The sequence below is a fragment of the Giraffa tippelskirchi genome, chromosome 4 (genome assembly GCF_054371585.1).
Source record: "Giraffa tippelskirchi isolate mGirTip1 chromosome 4, T2T-mGirTip1v1.2.pri, whole genome shotgun sequence".
Lineage (NCBI taxonomy): Eukaryota > Metazoa > Chordata > Mammalia > Artiodactyla > Giraffidae > Giraffa > Giraffa tippelskirchi.
The window spans coordinates 131,815,190-131,824,992 of record NC_137278.1 but is presented as its reverse complement, the minus strand read 5'-3'; the positions used below and the strand labels follow the sequence as shown (position 1 = coordinate 131,824,992).

The window sequence follows — 9,803 nt, the reverse complement described above, 5'->3', positions numbered from 1 at the left end:
AGGGTTGAGCAATCCCTTCCGGTTCGCCCCGACTACGTGAGTAAAGGGGCGTGGCCATGGTAGCTAAGATATTACCGTTTTATCATCAGCCGAAATTAAAGTCTTTCCTAATTGAAACAACTTATCGGGAGACATCAGGTATTATAGGCCCCAAGTTGGAGGAAGTGATTAAAGGGAAAGGCGAGACTTGGAGCGGAATAGCCTGAGCGGCTAGGTGAGGCAACCCTGGGAGGGGGCGGGCTGGAGGGTGGGGCCGCGCAGCTACTAGATTTCGGCTTCCGAATCTTGCCGCCTTGCTAGAGATCGAGGACTCTGATAGTTTCCCAGGACCACTTATAGATTGTTTGATTCCACCAGTGGTTTTGGAGAAACTACTCTGTGGCAGGCCTGTGCTAGGCACAATATGGGGAGACGATGTTGAGGAGCTCCCTCCAGCCGGAGGGATGTGGCGTATAGAAGGGGCCGGGAGGTTGATGTCTTACGAAAGGATGGAGAGTTGTGGACCGCGGCTCTAGAAAGCAGAGGCTAAAAAGAGAAAGAGAGTAGAGGCCCTGGGAGAAGGAGTGCCCTTCCAGTCAGCCCCACCACGCCTGGATTGCTGGAGGGAGCTGTGGGCCCCGGGAGGTAAGACGACCCGCGGAAGCACCTTCAGAGGAGAAGCCCTGAAGATGGAAGGACAAGCCTACAGGACAAGTTGAGCGTTTGAGCGTGTGAGAGCTGCCTTGAGAAACCAGAAAGACTGTCTTCTAAGAAAAGAGAGTTTCTATTTGTTTTATGCTTCCTTGGAGGGACACCAAAGTGTAATAATAGCTCTAAAGAAACATACTGCAGCTCAGAATAAGAAAGGTACAATTCCAAAGCTGTCTAGCAGCTAGGTTGTTCCTCTCAGTGGAGGTGTCAAGTACTCATCACCTGAACATTGCCAGGTGATTCAAGTGTTAGATGGGAGGCTGGCCCTTCCGGCCCCGAGAGTGTATGATAGCTTTCATACACTCTCAGGGGACAAGATCCCCTGTTCATTTGTGATCTTACTTAATGAGCATTAACCTACTGTATTTCCCCTGAAAGATTGTATTTTCTGATACAAGATGTGATGGACTATTCTAAATATAGCATAATAGCTATTACTAGGTGAGAGTTATCACAGAGGTCTCTAAGGAGATGAGGGTTGAATTGAGATTTGACATTTGATAAGGGATCAGTTGGGCAAAGAGCTAGGGTAAGATGGCCTAGTCAGCGGGGACAGCATAGCTCCAAAGCAGAAAAGAATTTGGAGAGACTGAGGAACAGGATGGAGATTAGTGTGGCTGGAGCAGGATGATCAAGAATAAGAGAGAAGGAGGAGATGAGAACAGAGAGGTCATCAGGGCAGATCATTTTAGGCCTTGTAGTTCATGGTATGAATTTTGGCCTTTATTCTTTTTTTAAAAAAACTATATTAACTATATTTATTTACTTTTGGCTGTACCACACAGCATGGAGGATCTTAGTTCCCTGACCAGGGATCAAACCTGTGCCCCCTGCAGTGGCAGCATGGAGTCTTAACCACTGGACCACTAAGAAGTCCCCTTGGCCTTTATTTTTATTGCACTAGAAAGTCCTTAAAAGATGCAAAAGCATCCATTCTGTGATATGATTTACTTTTATAAGTGATCTGTTTGCCTGCTTGTGGAGAACGGATTGTAGGGAAGTAAGAGGAAGCAGAGAGAACAGAGAAGAGGTTACTGTATTGATCCAAATAAGAGGTAAACTCAGGTGGTTTAGCTGGGTTGTGGGGGCAGTGAAAATGGACAGACATAGTAACTTTGATGTGTATTTTGGAGGTAGAACCACAGGGACTTGCTGATGGATTGGATTTGGGATATGAGGGAAAAGGAAAAATCAAGGATAAGATCTAGATTTTTGGCCTGAGTTACTGGATGGATACTAGACAACCCCTCCCACCCTGTCTTTAGAATATATCCAGAATCTTGTCATATTTCACCAGCTTCTCCACTATTTCTTGATCCAAATCCCCTGGATTCATCATCCCCACTTGGACTATTGCAAGAGTTCCCTAACTAGTCTCCCAGCTTTCATCTTTACCACCTCTCCTCCCGTTTCTTTACAGCAGCTAGAGTATTCCCATCAAAATGGAAATCCAGGCATGTCAAGCCTCTGCTCAAAATTCTCCATCATCCTTGGAATAAAAGCTTATGGTCTAGCCATAAGCTTAAGTGTTGGGTATTCCAACATTTAAGGTAAGGTAGAGGAAGAACCCATCCTGTCCATTTTAGTTCATGATTACTAAGCTGTCCATGTTCAATCTTGCCATCTCCTGCTTGATCACGTCCAATTTACTTGATTCATGGAACTAACATTCCAGGTTCCTATGCAACAGTGTTCTTTTACAGCTTTGGACTTGACCTTCACCACCAGAGACGTAGACAACTGAGCATTGTTTCTGCTTTGGCCCATCTGCTTCATTCTTCCTGGAGCTGCTAGTAATTGCCTTCTGCTCTTCTCCAGTAGCATATTGGACGCCTTCCGACCTGGGGGGTGGTGCTCATCTTCCAGTGTCATATCTTTTTGCCTTTTCATACTGTTCTTCTGGTTCTTCTGGCAAGAATACTGGAGTGGGTTGCCATTTCCTTCTCCAGTGGACCACATTTTGTCAGAATTCTTCACTATGACTCGTCTGTCTTGGGTAGTCCTGCACAGCATATCTCAAAGCTTCATTGAGTTATACAAGCCCCTTCTTTATGACAAGGCTGTGATCCATGAAGGGGCCTCAGATATGCAGATGATACCACTCTAATGGCAGAAAGTGAAGAGGAACTAAAGAGCCCTTTGATGAAGGTCAAAGAGGAGAGTGAAAAAGCTGGCTTGAAACTCAACATTCAAAAAACTAATAAGATCATGGCATCTGGTCCCATCACTTTATGGCAACTAGAAGGGGAAAAAGTGGAAGCAGTGACAAATTTTATTTTCTTGGGCTCCAGAATCACTGCGGATGGTAACTGCAGCCATGATTTTAAAAGATGCTTGCCCCTTGGAAGGAAAGCTATGACAAACCTAGACAGTGTATTAAAAAGCAGAGACATCACTTTGCTAGCAAGGGTCCATATAGACAAAGCTGTGGTTCTTCCAGTAGTAATGTACGCATGTGAGAGTTGGACCATGAAGAAGGCTGAGCACCGAAGAATTGATGCTTTCAAATTGTGGTGCTGGAAGACACTCTTGAGAGTCCCATGGACAGCAAGGAGATCAAACCAGTCAATTCTAAAGGAAATCAACCCTGAGTATTCATTGGAAGGACTGATACTGAGGCTGAAGCTCCAATACTTTGGCCACTTGATGCAAAGAGCTGACTCACTGGAATAGACCCTGATTCTGGGAAAGATTGAAGACAAAAGGAGAAGAGGGCAGCAGAAGTTGAGATGGTTTGATAGCATCACCCACTGAACGGATGTGAATTTGAGCAAACTCCTCGAGATAGTGAAGGACAGGGAAGCCTGGCATGCTGTAGTTCATTGGGTCAAAAAGAGTCGAACACAACTGAGAGACTGAACAACAAGAGGAGCCAGCAAAGGAACAAAAAGAAGAATGTGCATAAAAAGAAAAGTTAGCAGTAGCACCAGTCATCCAACCTCCAGTTAACTGTCCCTGGCTCCAGAGTAATCGTTCACAGTACAGCACCCTCCTCAGGACAGATGTGGCCCGGCCATGGAGGCAACGATCATGGTTTCTCCTGAATCTTTGCTCAGGGCCCCAGGTTCCTTCATCTGAGGGATTAGGACATGGTGGTTAAGATACAGGTTCTGGACTTCCCTGGTTAAGCATCCATCTTAAAATTCGGGTTCGATCCCTGGTCTGGGAAGATCCCACATGCTGCAGGGCAACTAAGCCCATGCACCACAACTACTGAACCTGCACTCCAGAGCCTGCAGGCTGCAACTGTTGAAGCCTCTGTGCTCTAGAGCCTGTGCTCACAACATGAGAAGCCACTGCAATGAGAAGCCTGCGCACTGTAACGAAGAGTAGCCCCTGCTCGCTGCAACTAGAGAAAGCCTGTGCGCAGCAACAAAGACCCAGCACAGCCAAAAAAATAAAAAAATCTTAAAAAAAATTTTTTTAAACAGAATAGAGACTCTGTCCAATTTTATTTCATTTTATTTTTTTGGCCACTTGGCATACGGGATCTTAGTTCCCTGACCAGAGATCAAACCTGTGCCCCCGCCTGCAGTGGAAGCTCAGAGCCTTAACCATTGGACCACCAGGGAATTCCCAGGCTCTGCCTGGTTTTAAACCTTAGTTATCTCACCTACCAGCTTGTGACCTTGAGAAGTTATATTTCTTTGCCTCAGTTTCATCATATTGGGAAATAATAGCATCCACTTCATAGGATGATTCTGAGGGATAAATCACTCTGCCTAAACAAGTAGGTCATATATAGCAAATGCTTATAAAATGTTAGCTGTTGGTACTGATCTTAGGGCTTTGTTCCTAGTGTCTCCTGCCAGGTGGTCAGTCTTGGACCCAGTGTCTGATAATATTCCCCTCCATTAGAGCAGGACCAGTTTTTCTTTCACCTGAGACTGCTACTTTCTCGGCACTCAGAGGACACAGGATTGCACTGCTCTTGGCTCAAATATACCTTCTTAGGAAGTCAGGTTTAATAAAGCTTTGACCAGTACAAAGATGACTTTGGACTCATAATGCATTTTTTTTAAATTAATTTTTATTTATTCATTTATTTTTGGCTGCACTGGGTCTTTGTTGCTACACTGGTTTTTCTCTAGTTGCAGCGAATAGGGGCTACTCTAGTTGCGTGTGCAGGCTTCTCATTGTGGTAGCTTTCCTTATTGTGGAGCACGGGCTCTACAGCATGTGGGCTTCAGTAATTGTGGCCAAGGGCCCAGTAGTTTGGTTCCTGGGCTCTGGAGCACAGGCTCAATAGTTGTGGCATGGTCTTAGTTGCTCCGTGGCATGTAGGATCTTCCCAGATTAGGGATCGAACCTGAATCTGTGTTTCCTGCATTGTCAGGTGAATTCTTTATCACTGAGCCACCAGGGAAGCCCCGCATAATGCATTTTAAGTCAATAAGTCAACATATACTCTACTTGGGGTCGCTAAGGGTCAGACATGACTGAGCGACTTCACTTTCACTTTTCCCTTTCATGCGCTGGAGAAGGAAATGGCAACCCACTCCAATGTTCTTGCCTGGAGAATCCCGGGGACGGGGGAGCCTGGTGGGCTACCGTCTATGGGGTTGCACAGAGTCGGACACGACTGAAGCGACTTAGCAGCAGCAGCAGCAGCAGCATACTCTACTTGATATCTGGATTTTTTTTTCTTTCTTTCTCGGAGGAGAAACCATCTGCAAAGGAAAGTCTCATACACAGGCTGAATTTCAATGAAATATCAATCCCCAAGGTAGAGAATCACAGGCAAACTTTATGAAACATCTGACTTGTTGTTCCACCTTGGTCTGAAAACTAGAATCACACTTAATGAGGAAACCTAAATTATTCCCATTAAAGTTAGGTATTCCATGAGGATAGCCCCTATGGCTATTTTTATTTAACACTGCCTTGGAAATACTAGCCTACTTAATTTCAGAAGAGAAAGGAATGAGATATAAAAACTAGGGATTAATAATTACCATTATTAATTTATAATTTAATAGCCTAACCAGAAATGGGAGGATATCAACTGAAAAACTAATACAAATAAGACATTTTAGCAAAGTGGGTACAAATTATATACAAAAAGTCAATGAACAACAGCCAATTAGAAAGTATATGGGAATAAAATTATCATTTACAATAGCAAGGAAAAAGTAATGTAACCTAGAGTAATCTTAACAGGGTGCTAGATCTAGGTGCCCCAAACTGAAATTACTATCAAAGAACACAAAAAAGAGATAAGAATAAATGGAAAGGCATACTCTATTTTTGGGTAGAAAGACTCACTATCATAAAGATGTCAGCTCTCCATAAATTAATCTATAAATTTAACACAATCTAATAAAAATACCAACAGACCACATAATCTGAATATAAAATTCATATGGAAATTTTTGCATCAAAAATAACAGCATTCTGAAAAAGAAAGTTAATGAAAGAGGAATAGCTCTATTGGATATTAAGCCTATAAAAGCTAAAATAGTAAAATCCAGAGGACACTAGCACAAGCATAGGCAATTTGCTCAAGAGAACAAAGAGTCCAGAAACAGACACAAGACATTTAAAATGTTAGCATGTAATACAGGTGGCATTGCCTATCAGTAGGGGAAAGATGGATTATATGGTAAGTGGTATTGAGACAATTGTGTAGCCACCTTAAAAAAAAAAAATGTGGTATCTCTATTCCTCACACTAAAATAAATCTATATGAATCAATTGTGTTTAAATAAATGTAAAATAGTAAAATTATAAATTTGTATGTCACTGCAGAGAAAATAGAATAGCACAAAACTTCACAAAGCATAAAAAAAAGACAATTCTATCAACATAAAAATCTATAATTTCTGCAGAGCCAAAAAACACCATAAACTAAGACAAATGGCAAACTGAGGGAAATGTTTGCAGCTCATATCATAGACAAAAGGACTAATTTGCTTAATATATACAAAATCCTTTCAAATCAATATGAGAAAGAACAAAAATACAAGAACAAAATAGGATGGTTAACATAAAAGGAAAGATAAATGGCTCTTAGACATATGAAAAGATGCTCAACTTCACACACAAGAAAATTGAAACTACATTTCAATATCATTTTTCACCTATAGATAGGCAAAAATTCAAATGTTTGACAATATGCCCTTGGCATGGTTACGGAGAAAGAGGCCTTCTAATGTGTTACTAGTAGAACTGTAAATTGTCAGTACTTGCCAAAATTACAAATGAATATAATTTCTGACCCAATATATTCGCATACGGGCTTCCAGGGGGCACTAGCTGTCAAGAACTCACCTGCTAACGCAGGAGACGAAAGAGACTCGGGTTCAATCCCTGAGTCGGGAAGATCCCCTGGAGGAGGGCACGGCAACCCACTCTAGTATTCTTGCCTGGAGAATCCCATGGACAGAGAGCCTGGCAGGCTACGTACAGTCCATGGGGTCATAAAGAGTTGGACACTACTGAAGTGACTTAGCACGTATTCAGATGAATTGAGTTGGAGGTGCCAGTGGGCAACCAGTTGAGATCCTCAGTTGGGTGTTTGGGCATACAGCTCTAGGAGTCAGAGGAGAGACTAGAATTAGGGATAAATCTGGAAATCATCAACATAGAGCTGATGTTTGAAGCCATAAGGGAGGATGAAGTCATCCTGGGATGTCCTGAGGCATGAGGAGAGGAGTCTGGGCACTGGAGCAACCCCTGGCCTACAGGCAGAAGATCATGAACTCCCACAAGAGCCAGGGGAGTGTGGGGAACAGGAGGGAAGCCAGGTGTCACATGACAGAAACAAGGGAAGATCTTGGTAGCATTTCAGTGGTCTATGTCTCTCACTTGGTTAAAATATCCTTAAGGACATAAACTGGGTCTTATTTTTATTTTCTCCCTGTCTGCTCCACCCCTACCTTCAGTCAATACAAGATTTTGCACATACTTGAGATGCCTGTGAACAAATAAGGGCACAAATAAGTAAATGCAATCAAAGCTGGGCCTTTACTTCATTACTGGTCCTCTAACTGGTCTCCTTGCATCCATTCTCTAACTTCTCCACGTTGCAACACCTGCCTCTCTATAGCACAGGTCTAGTAACATCACTCCTTTCCTTGAACATCATCCATGGCTCTCCATTGCCTGCTGAGGAAAATCGTCAGCTTGGCCTTCAAGCTCATCCAATCCCAATCTCAGCCCAGCTTTGCTCCTGTAATATCTGGCTTGTTACTGATGAACTACAGCCGTATCGACCACTTTCTGGTCCGTAAACATGCTCTATGTTTATAATATTCTAATCCCTTGTATTCCCCTGGAGTCCTCCACCCCTGCCACCTGTGTTAGTTCTCTATATCCTTCAGCTTTCTATTGAAATCCCACATAGCCCTGAGGGCCTTTCCAAACTCACTGCAGTGAACATCTCTTTTGTTCTCCATTTGACTTTGCATCTGTACTGTTTGTGTTTGTTACATAGCTAGATCCCCACTATTTACTACTCTGTCTCCACAGTGGAGTATGAAAACAGATTGTGTCTCAGTGTCATCATTACACATCCAGCCTTAGCACAGTGTACTAAGTAATTGCTAAATGAGTAATGAGTGGATGGTAAGTCCTTGGGAGGACAAGGACCTAGTTCTACGTATTTTTATTACTCTGGTGCTTTGCATATAGCCTGTATCCTATTTTTGCAGTAAGCTCCTTAGAAGTTTGTTTAATTGACTTTTATACCCTTACAGCCTGGTACAGAGCATAACATCACAGTGGGTGCTCAATAAATGTTTAGGGACTCAACTCAATAATTACTCATTTAATTTGCTCTCAGTAGCCTCCAGAGGCAATAGCTTTGGCAAACAATGTTTGGCATGTGCTTCCCGCCAGCTCTGACAGGCTGCCTTAGTAGGCCATTGACAAGATATGTCATGTAGTACAGTTTACAGACGGAATTAGGACTGTCATGGTGGTTAAGCATTTAACACAAAGAGATGTGGCCCTCCAGGCAGAAACGCAGCCTGGAAGAGGCCTCAGTGGCAAGAACAAGGCAGCTCAATTAAGGAAGGGTGGGATCACTTATTCCTTAGGGAAAAATCTGACTCGGTTTGTACTATGTGCACAGCATTCTGTACTGGGGGCAGCTACAGTTACGAAAGCAACTGGGCATCTGCTCTTAAAGAGTTTAAGATCTGGTGGGGTTGAGGACAGCTCACCAACAGTCCCAAAGCAGGGGCTTCCCTGGTGGTCTAGTGGCTAAGACTCTGCCTTCCCAGTGTAGGGGGCCCCAGGTTCGGTTCCTAGCCAAGGAACTAGATCCCACATGCTGCAACTAAAGATCATGCATGCCACAACTAAGCCAAATAAATAAATACTAAAAAAAAAAAAAAAAGTTCTAGAACAAAGACAAAGCTGACCAAGGCTGGAAGAGATGCATCAGCAAAGATGGAGAGAACCTCCAGGAGAAGGGGGCACCTTAGGGAGGATCAGGAGAGGCAACTTGGAAGGGGGAGTAGCATTTGAGTTTGTTTACTAAACTTTCCTGAATAGAAAGGGAATCATTAGTTTCCCCCTCCCTGCCTGCAGTCTGTTCCCATCCCTGTGGCCAAGGTGATGCTCTGGAAGGGTGGATCCAATTATATCACTTCTCTGCTTGGAATTCAGCAGTGGTTCCCATTTTATTCAGAGTAAAAATGGCTCCTATTCTTTCAGAGTGAAAAACAAAGCGTCCTTACAGTGGCCTACAAGGCCTTAAGTGACCTGTCCTCCAGTCATTCTCCAGCACTTTCCACACTACTCTCCTCCCACTCACTCACCTGGTACCAGTCACACCAGCCATTCCTCTAGTATGCCAGGCATGCTCCCACTTCAGGGTGTTCTCTTTGCCTGCACGCCCTTCCTCACAGCTTGCTTCTTCATCTCCAAGTCTTTACGCAAATGTCAACTCAGTGAGGCCTGACATGCCCTATTTTAAATGGTAATCTCAGGAATGCCCTGGAGGTCGAGTGGCACTTTCACAGCCTACTCCTCTGCTGAAATTTGTTTCTGCATAGCATCTTTTACCATCTGACATTTTTGTCTATTTTTGCCCAATAAAATGTAAGTTCTGGGAAATCACTTTAAAAAAACAAACCTTTTTCTTCAGCACTATATCCCAATGCTTT

At 43.4% G+C, this 9,803-nt stretch overlaps 1 long non-coding RNA gene across 1 annotated transcript; it reads left to right on the top strand.

The window, feature by feature from the left end:
* The first annotated feature begins 30 nt into the window (after positions 1-30).
* Positions 31-4,195, top strand: LOC145547356 (uncharacterized). Its single transcript, XR_014083769.1, has 2 exons — positions 31-138; positions 2,394-4,195. It is a non-coding gene; the product is annotated as an uncharacterized LOC145547356 (long non-coding RNA).
* The last annotated feature ends 5,608 nt before the right edge of the window (positions 4,196-9,803 follow it).